This window comes from Triticum dicoccoides, chromosome 5A, assembly GCF_002162155.2.
Source record: "Triticum dicoccoides isolate Atlit2015 ecotype Zavitan chromosome 5A, WEW_v2.0, whole genome shotgun sequence".
Classification (NCBI taxonomy): domain Eukaryota; kingdom Viridiplantae; phylum Streptophyta; class Magnoliopsida; order Poales; family Poaceae; genus Triticum; species Triticum dicoccoides.
The window spans coordinates 412753148-412763488 of NC_041388.1; positions in this window are offsets into that span (position 1 = coordinate 412753148).

The following is a 10341-nucleotide window of genomic DNA, read 5'->3' on the forward strand; positions in this document are numbered from 1 at the left end:
TGTTCTGAAGCTGTCTTTGCTTGATTCCTAACTTCTCCATGGTGTCCTTGTATAGGATATTGATGTTGCTGCCTCCGTCTATTAGGACTCGCGAGAAACACACAACTCGTCTATCCGTGGAAAAGGTGGCGTCCAAGACCAAGGCATAGGAGCCCGGACTCGGCATTGCCTCTGGATGGTCAGCCCTGCTCCAGCTGATGGGCTTTTCAGACCAGTGCATGAACTCTGGCGTTTCCGACGCTACTGCATTCACCTCTTGTCGCTGCAGCCGCCTGCTGCGTCAATCATCAGCCATACTAGTAAACACCACGTAGGCTCCGTGTTCTTCAGGGTATTCGTCTTGCACTGCGCCGACTGGCCTGGCAGCCGGCTGCTGGGGCGGAGGCAGAGGCGGCTGCCCAGCTGGTGGGGGAGGCAGGAGGCCGTCTCCCTTGGCAATCCTGGTGAGCCAGTGGCACTCCCGGGTGGTGTGATTCGACGGCTTCGCGCCGCTGTGGAATTTGCAAGGTCCATCCAAGGTCTTCTCGTAGGACAAGGCCGGCAACCAGTTTGTCTTGCCGCCTTTCTGTCGCTTGAGCGGGGGCTGCCCATCCGGCTGCTGGGCTTCAACGGTCGTGACCTGCCGGCTGCTGGAAGCCGGCTGCGGGGCCTTGCGCTTGTGGTCGCCCTATGGTTGTCGCCGGCTGGCGTCTCCCACCGGAGTCCTTGGAGCTTGAGGGGCCACTTTGCCAGTTATGCTGACTTGAATTTCCGCCTTCAAGGAGGAGTCGGTCGTGGCGTACTTGTCCGCTATGATCAGCAGCTCGTCGAGGGTTTCTGGCTCATCGCAGAGGAGCTTGTGCTTGAGGAGGGTGCCTTCTCGGCACCCGGCTGTGAAGTACTTGATGGCCTGCACCTCATGCACGCCCTCGCAGGAGTTTCGAAGCTCAGCCCAACGCGTGAGGTAGTCGCGAGTCGACTCGTCAGGACCTTGCACGCACAAGGAGAGCTGTCGAGGCTTGGGAGGACGCTTGTACGTGCTGGTGAAGTTGCGGACGAACACTTCGGTGAAGTCAACCCAGCTATTGATGCTGCGGGGCCTCAGGCTGTTTAGCCATGTCCGAGCCGTGCCCTGAAGCATGAGCGGAACGTATTTTACGGCAACACGTTTGTTGCCGTTTGCTATGCTGACAGCCGTGGAATAGTCGACCAGCCAGTCTTCCGGCTTCACGGAGCCGGTGTACTTGGGCGTGTCTCTTGGGAGCGTGAACCCTCTGGGAAAGGGCTCGTCCTGAATGCGGGGCCCGAAACAAGGCGGAGCCAGCTCATCTTCTTCTTCCAGCGCCAGGGACCGGTGAAGTCGGTCGATCCGGTGGCGGGCGTCATTCTCTCCAACTCCCTCTCGGCGGCCAAGGCGGTCACCGAGAGTCAGATGGTCAACAGGCGGCAGGGAGACTCGCCTCTCCTTACGGGGAGGGGGAGGCGGACAGTCATCCCGTCGTTCCACTGCTCTCGGGCGGCCGTCTCGGTCGCGCTCTATGGTAATGCGAGTCCGACTGTGGCTGACAGCCGGCTCCTTGTCCTTTCTTCCTCAAGCGCCGCTAGTCGGCGTCCGAGACGTCGCGCCTTGATCTCAGTGCAGGTCGTCGTTTGGCCGCTGCGGCGCCTCCGTGCGGCAGCCGGCCTCGTTCTGCGCGGCGGCCGCGTCGAGGAGCCGCTGGACTCGCTCCATCATGAGGCGGCGTTCTTCGCCCTCGAAATTGTCCAGCGCATCTGCCGCTGCCTGGGCGGCTCGGATGTTCTCTGCTGGTGTAGCGTACATGGGGCGGCTAGCCCCAAACAGGCTAGCGATGGCTACGCTGCGCTGCTGGACCACGCCAAGGCGGCTGGGCCCTGCCGGGGCCGGCGAGCCGCCAACGGCGCGATCCATCTCCCGCTGGTAAGCTTCTTACAAGCGTCTCATGCTGGCCAGCTTCTTCGCACCTTCAACGAGCTGAAAGCGTCGCGCTTCTAACGTCTCTGCGTCAGCGTCTTCCAGAATGGGCGCAGTTAGGTCTTGTAGCGCCGCGCCGAGCGAGTCGTGCGCTCCTCCGCCGGGGTACTCGTCATGGTTGATGACTAGCACCTCGGTGACAGTGCTTCCATTGCTCTCCGTGCGAGGGAGAGGTTCGTCGTAGACCACCACATTGGAGGGGAACGCGTCGAGCGAAGCGGTGTCGGAGTCGACCAGCATCGGGTCGGTGGAGCCTACGGACTCCAAGTCTACGGCGGGCTCGCCGGAAACGAGGAGTTGATCGAGGAGGCCCACGAGGAGGTTCTCGGGGCCACCCGTGCCTGCGTCGGAAGAAGGTTCGTCGGAGAGGCGTACCTCGCCGACAAGTTCGTCCAAGGAGCTGGCTGTGCAGGCAATCTCAACGCCGCGCAGCGCGTCGATGCAAACTTCGTATGGCGTGCCTGGCTGGCTACGCTCGCCAGGGAGGAAAAGGGTTCCCGTCCAGAACAGATTTCCGAACGGTGGTGCACCGAGCCCCACGGTGGGCGCCAAATGTCGGGGGTTTGGTGCGACATATGCCAAAGGATAGCTTATCATGGTGGGGGCGAGTAGAACGTCGTCGGTGCCTGGAAACGGGATGAGGCGAAGACATGCACGGCGGCGAATCTTACCCAGCTTCAGGGCTCTCCGGGGAGATAATACCCCTACTACTGCTCTGCGGGGTCTCCGCATGATCACTATGGCCAAGTGTTTACACGGTTGCTCCTTGAGCTGTTTCTTAGAGGTAGGAGAGGGCAAGGCTAGCTTTCTCCTTCTATCTGATATGGTCTAGAGCTACTGGGTTCCAACCCTTTGCATGGGTGCCCTGGGGGGTTTATATAGGCCTACCCCCTAGGGGTACAATGGTAATTTGACTGGGCGCAGGCCCAACCGTCAGTGCCTCTGGCCTTTGACTTCTCCGCCGACTGCTAGGGCCCGCCGACTGGTGGGCCCCGCCGACTGGTCTAGTACGGAGCTGACAGGCCGCGTCCGCCTTGGGCGGGTCTTGCCGGCTGCTGATTACTGTAGCCGTGCTTCTGATGACGCGGGCTTGGTAATGGGGTCATGGCAGCAGTCCCGCCGCCTGGCGGGCGATCACTATTGCCACTCCCCATCACATCTTGATCAATGGTGCATGGGGCCCAGGGGAGGGCTCGGCCGACTCCCCGGGGCCGACTCCTGACGGATCCGACTGGCGGTCCTCTCGCCGTCTCCTAGGGTTTCACTGACTAGTGGGACCTGCTGCCTCCGGGCCGTACAGACAAGCTGTCGTAGGCGCAGGATTCGGCCCTGCGGCGCTGATGTTAGGGCCGGCATGGCAACAGTGCCATGCCGCACGGAGATCTTCCGGGGTACGGCGTGCTCTGGCCATGCCTGCCCTTGGTGAGGGGCGGGGGTAGGCTTTGTTAGCCACGCCCCTGCCTCGTCCCCTTTGATGAGGTCATGGGTTTGTTGGAGTCGCAGGCCGACTCCCCAAACTGGCTTCTCTGGAAGTCGTCCCTGGGACTCGGCCGTGAGCGGGCAATCGGCCGCCTTGCCGTCGACTCCTCAGGAGGCGGCTCTTCGTCTTGGGGTCTTGAGGGGCGCATCCTGCCCCGATGTCTTGAAAGGTTATGGGACTCGGGTTGGCCTACCCGTGGCCCATTACTCCGACAGTCGATGACATACTGATATTTGGGACCCACCTCAAAGTCATTGAGGAGGTCAAGGCTTTTCTATCTCATAACTTTGAGATGAAAGACCTGGGCGTGGCTGATGTTATCTTGAACATCAAGCTACTGAGAAATACTAAGGGTGGAATTACACTTTTGCAATCCCGCTATGTTGAGAAGATTTTGAGCCGCTTTAGATATTTGGACTGCAAACCTTCTGCAACACCATATGATCCTAGCGTGCGGATTCAAAAGTTCGAAGGCACGACTGTAGATCAATTGAAATATTCTCAAGTGGTTGGTTCACTGATGTACCTAGCTTGTCCTACTCGCCCTGACATCTCATTTGCTGTGTGCAAACTGAGTTGGATTGTTTCAAATTCGGGAGATGTGCATTGGCATGCTGTTGAGCGAGTGATGCGTTATTTGCAAGGTACTGTGAACTACGGAATTCACTATTCTGGGTACCCGACGGTACTTGAGTGATATAGTGATTCAAATTTGATACCTGATGCTGATGAGATGAAAGCCACAAGTGGGTATGTCTTCACACTTGGTGGTGGTGCTATTTCCTGGAAGTCTTGCAAGCAGACGATCTTAACGAGATCGACTATGGAAGCAGAACTCACAGCATTAGACACATCATGCGTCGAAGCAGAATGGCTTCGAGAGCTTTTCGTGGATTTGCCAGTGGTTGATAAACCAGTCCCGGCTGTCCTTATGAACTGTGATAATTAAACTGTGATTGCCAAGGCTAAGAGTTCAAAGGATAATATGAAATCCACAAAGCACATAAGAAGAAGATTGAAATCTGTCAAAAAAATCAAGAAACTCCGGAGTGATAGCATTGGATTATATCGAGACTACTAAAAATCTGGCAGATCCTTTTACGAAAGGGCTATCACAGATTGTTATAGAAAATGCATCGAGGGAGATGGGCATGAGACCCACGTAAGTTGCCATGGGGGTAACCCAACCTATGTGATCCGAGATCCCGTGAATTAGGACCTGGTAAAACAATCCAGCGGTCAACTGAGGAGAGTATCCTTAATTAACCCACTCTGTTGGAGATGCAATAATACTCTCAATTCTATAAGGTAGGCTGACTTTTGTCTTAATGTGTTCCAAAGCTTATGTAAGAAAGATGCTAACCTACAGAGCCATCTTTGGAGGAACACACCTATGTGAGCCCGACTGCTGGTCACAGTCTATGAGATTGGGTGATCTCTAGGAAGCTCATGAGAAGGTACGGAGTATGACTAATAAGCTCCACCCGTGGGGTTTAGCCTTCGGCAGCCACCTATCAGCTGACAATAGGAGAAACTTCTGCATGCCAAACTGACAATTCAAGGTATAGTCCATTGTTCAGTTGTGAAGAAGTCTAATCCTATTGCTCTAAGTGGAAGTTCAACTTAACAGTCTCCACTGAAAATTCTGGTATATCAAACATTGTTTGGAACAGCTAACAAACTTATGTGCCTCGAGATCTGGTGGGGGATTCTTGGATTATGGATGGGCTTAGGCCCATATAAGACAATAATCCCTGGTTAATCTCTAAGGCCCATGCATGTGTACGGCAAGTGGTGGGAAGTGTGGGGTGTTTAGTACCATACTGCCACAGTAAGAAGAGTGAGACCTCTTTATAAGGACTGCTCCATCACTTGCTATTGGGAGCTTGGAAATAGGAGCTGTACACGCGTGCTCCTCATCCTCCATCGTCTGCCTCGCCTCGTCACGATGCGCGCGCGCGCCGCGGGTTGCGGGAATGAGCCGAGCCGAAGCTTATGTTTGCCGGTCAAGAATGGTTAATTAATCTCGTATTGATTAACGAGTTGCTTACGAAAGTGCCACTGTCCGAGACGTTGGACTGTGGGTTGTTCGCAGACTCGGTCGTGGGCCTAAGCCTAGGCCCATCTACTCGACGGCCTATATAAGAAGGCGCTGGCCAGTGGAGTGGACCCTAACTCAGTTCACTCACTCCCTCTTGCACAACCCTAGCCATCATCTATTGTTCCTCTCTCTTTGTGTTGCTTCCGGCGATCTCATCCCAACAACTACGTGCACGGTTGGTCGGGAGAGCAGGTGCCTCTGGAACCCTGTCGTTCGAGATCTTGCCCGGGAGAACGGCAATAAGGTTTTTGGGGAGCGTCTCGACGCCACTGCTCCCGATCTGTCCCCTTCATCGACCATCTCTGCTTCCACTACTTCCCCTACATCGACTCCATGGCTGACGACGAAGCCGCCAAGAAGAAGGCCTCGGCCGATGCCGAGGCTGCTGCTGCCGCTGCCGCGTTGGCCTGGCCAACTGAAGGGTATGACTCGTTCATCCCCTATTTGATCGTTCATGTGCTAGTCGTATATATGATGTTCATAGATGTTTTGGTTCTATGTACTACACGTGCTCACATGCTTAGGTATTGGTATGAGATGCATACCGTATTTACCATGTTTACTGTTTACTTGTGGATTAAATTAATCGAGAAAGTGTTAATATTTCCAACAGATGACCCCGATCAGCGGTGTTATAGAGATAATGCGCTCAGTAAACTTTAGGGGGTGTGCCCCCCATCCTTGGATTTGATTGCAGAGTACTCCGCCTCTAGCACTAGTTGTACCGCCACCGGCCAATCAAGGCCACACAAAAAAAACGCCCGGGGAACGTTGATGGCAAAGTTCAGATGCTCGTCTATAACGGTAAGCTTCCACCCACCACCCAGCTAAGACAGTGCCCCGCAGCCGAGAGGTTGCCCAAGCCTCTGCCTAAATTCTAGCAAGCAGAAACAGCGAGTCCATTGGAAGAAGAGAAGGAGAGACAGAGGAGTCGAGAAGACTGGCTTACTCATGTCAGGGCCTCGTAGGGTTACCGGCTGCGCGGCGCTGCTGCGACAAGGTAGTCGTTGCTCAAGAAGAAAGAGGTGAGGAGAGTGGAGAGAGATGCAGCGAAGAAACTTGTGTTTCCAAGTTTCCATTTTCCATCTTTTTTAGATAAAGGACGCTTTTATTAACTCAAAATATAGTGGCCTCTGCATAACTAGGATGTACATAGCCAAACACCATCAGTTTGACAAAAAAAGTAAAAATTGACAGTTTGGCAACAATAGAGTCCTATAGACCGAAACCACGTGTTGACACCAGATTTTGGCACGGTCAAAAACTTAATTAATATGGCCTCAAATGGAGAAGTGATCTACATAAAAAAAGTTTCGTATTGTCGATATGAACATCTTTGAAGTTTGGGCCATCGCCATCCGATCTAATCTCGAGGGCCAAAGTTGTGTTCGAAATACTGAGATTTTGTATCCAGAGCACTGTTCAGCCAATTACGCCTCAACGGATGCCTCAAATGAGAAAACATTCTACATGAATTGTCTTCGTCTCGTCGAAACAGTTGATTCTGATATAAAACTCGTATCAATCCAAGATCATATGTAAATGTTACAGCCATCTGATCGCAGCCCTTTCATGGGGCAAAAGTGGCGCGATGCATCAGACACGGTGTCTAATGGGTAGCGCGAGTGACAGCCTGTTTTGCGTGAGCGATTCGGCTCTGAATATGACCTTGAATCGAAAAACGTTAAACACGAAAGTTGTTCGCCTCGTCGAAGCGGTCAAGTTTTCTTTTGGGCCCCTCTTCATCCGGGGTCGTTTGTGGCCCGTGGGACCTAAAAACCAAACTGATGTTCCAGACTTACCTAAATCCGAGTTCGGTCAATTTTGGAAAGATTTGGACGTGATTTGGAGTCCTTTTCTTATACTGGAAGTCCATCTGCCTCTTATATACCTAAGGGGTGACGGCCGATTGAACAACACACAATCGAACAAAAACATCTACTATTTTTTCATGTTCATCTATCCCCTACCCTTGTATCTTTCTTCTCGTTCTTTGTCGTTCTTCAGCAATGGAGGGCTGCGAATCCACGAGGCTCTAGGGGCGGTCAGGTAGACCTATGGCAGCCCATAGCCTCCGCGTGCCTAGACGGGGTCCCTCCCAGGCGTGTGGGGTTTTGGGTCTACAAAAGCGCCCGTCGGATTGCTTGCGTACCACGCTTCCGGATGGGTCTCCTTCGACGTGAGTTGCGGTGCATCACCCTCGACGTTGGAGGTACACGGTGACGTGTTGGTGTGCGAACACCACTCCTATGTCGATACGGAAGGTGAACTGATACGTCTCCAGCGTATCTATAATCTTTTATTGTTCCATGCTATTATAATATCAATCTTGGATGTTTAATATGCATTTACAAGCAATTGTATATCATTTTTGGAACTAACATATTCTTAGTGCCGAGTGCTAGTTGTTGTTTTTTTGCCTGTTTTTTGGTTTTACAGAATATTAGTACCAAACGTAGTCCAAATGCCACGAAACTTTTGGAGATTTTTTTCTGGACAAAAGAGACACTAGAAGCTTCGGGAAAATGCCAGATGATGAAATGTGGGCCCACGAGGCACCAGGGCATGCCCAAGGGTTAGGCGCGCCCTGGTGCCTTATGGGGCCCACGTGGCTTCGTTTGACCTAACTCTGCATTTATAAATTCTCTAAAATTGTGAAACCAGCAAAGGGTCAGCCAAAATATTTTTTCCGCCATCGTAAGTTCCAAAACCACAAGATCTCATTTGGAGGCCTTTTCCAGCACTCTACCGGAGGGGGGCTCGATCACGAAGGGGCTCTACATCAACCTTGATGCCCTTCCGATGATGCGTGAGTAGTTTACCACAGACCTACGCGTCCATACTTAGTAGCTCGATGGCTCTCTCTCTCTCTCTCTCTCTCTCTCTCTCTCTCTCTCTCTCTCTCTTTGATCTTCAATGCAATGTTCTCCTCGATGTTCTTGGAGTTCTATCTGATGTAATGACTTTTTGCAGTGTTTTTGTTAGGATCCGATAAATTGTGAGTTTATGATCAGATTTATCTATGAATATTATTTGAGTTTTCTCTTAACTCTTTTATGCATGATTGTGTTAACTTCACAATTCTCTCTGATATATTGATTTGGTTTGGCAAACTAGATTAATTTTTCTTGTAACGGGAGAGGTGCTTTGTGATGGGTTCGATCTTGCGGTGCTCAATCCCAGTGACAGAAAGGGACATGACACGTATTGTATCGTTGTCATTAAGGATAAAAGGATGGGGTTTATTCATGCGTGAGTTTACTTTGTCTACATCATGTCATCTTGCTTAAGGTGTTACTCCGTTCTTTATGAACTTAATACTCTAGATGCATGCTGGATAGCGGTCGATGTGTGGAGTAATAATAGTAGATGTAGGCAGGAGTCGGTCTAATTGTCTCAGACGTGATGCATATATACATGATCATTGCCTTGGATGTCGCCATGATTATTTGCTTTTCTATCAATTTTTCAACAGTAATTTGTTTACCCAACATATGATATTTTCAAGAGAGAAGCCTCTATTGAAAACTATGTCGTCCGGGTCCACTTTTATCATATATAAAATCCTACAAATATTTTGTTGTAATTTTTCTTTATTTATTTTATTTTATATTTTTGTTCAATCCATCTATCAAACACCATACAATCTAATCTTGCACGGTAACCACCGAGGGATTGACGACCTTTGTTCGCATTGGGTTACGAGGATTTGTTGTTCGTGTGCAGGTGTTGCTAATGAGGTGTTGCGTGGTTCTCCAACTGGATTGATAATCTTGGTTCTTAACTGAGGGAAATACTTATTTCTACCGTACTACATCATCCTCTCCTCTTCGGGGAAATCCCAACGCAGTTCACAAGTAGCAGGAACCAATCCAAAGATTATGCTACCACCCATGTTGGGTAAAAAACCTCCATACCCACCTACTCCAACCACGCACACACCTCCTTGAATAGTGGTTGATACTCCGATCGTTGTAGCATAAACCACAAACGAAGCGAGTGCGTACAACCGATGTTTCCCAGCTTAGCTTCGACAAGAAACTAGTCGTTGCTAAGTAAGAAGAATGAAGGAGAGTGGAGAGAGACTCAGCGAAGAAACTTGCATTCCGAAGAAACTTGTTCAGCTGTTGGCTTGCTAGGCTCTGTGGCAACTTTCCTTTTCGGGCATTCCTTGTCCCATCAGACAGATAAGTCCCCCTTTGTTCCGTGATGACAGCTGGTGAAATAAAACCAAAGAGCAAGGCCAAAACGAGTTTAAAAAGGGACAAAGTACGAACATGTGGTTGAATGGTTAGGACAATGATATCTTCAACTGTGACGCCTGGATAATTAGACTACATTAATCCCCTGCTAATGATGCCACGTCACCTCGATTACTGTTGTTAATCTTGCGATGATTCAAATCCCGTTCAAATTTCAAATTTAAAATCAAGTCTAACAATAAAGGTTTTCAACTGTCAAATCTACAATGTTCAAATTGTAGCAAATATATCATAGATGGTTATGGTGGTGAAACCACATTGCTAGGAAATGTTTAAATACTCCAAATTAATTAGAACAACAGCCAAAACCAATAATTAAATGCCTTTTATAAAGTATAAAATATTAAACTAATTCTTTTAGGTGCCCAAGATATAGTGGCATTAGAATAAGTAGTGATACTATTTTAGGAACTAAGATCATAATTATAAAAACTAAAATGGAGAGAAACTAAAAATAAAAGAGAAAAGGAAAAATTAAGAAAAACAATATGCCAAAAAAAGGAGATAAAAGGAGAAACCCCCCTCC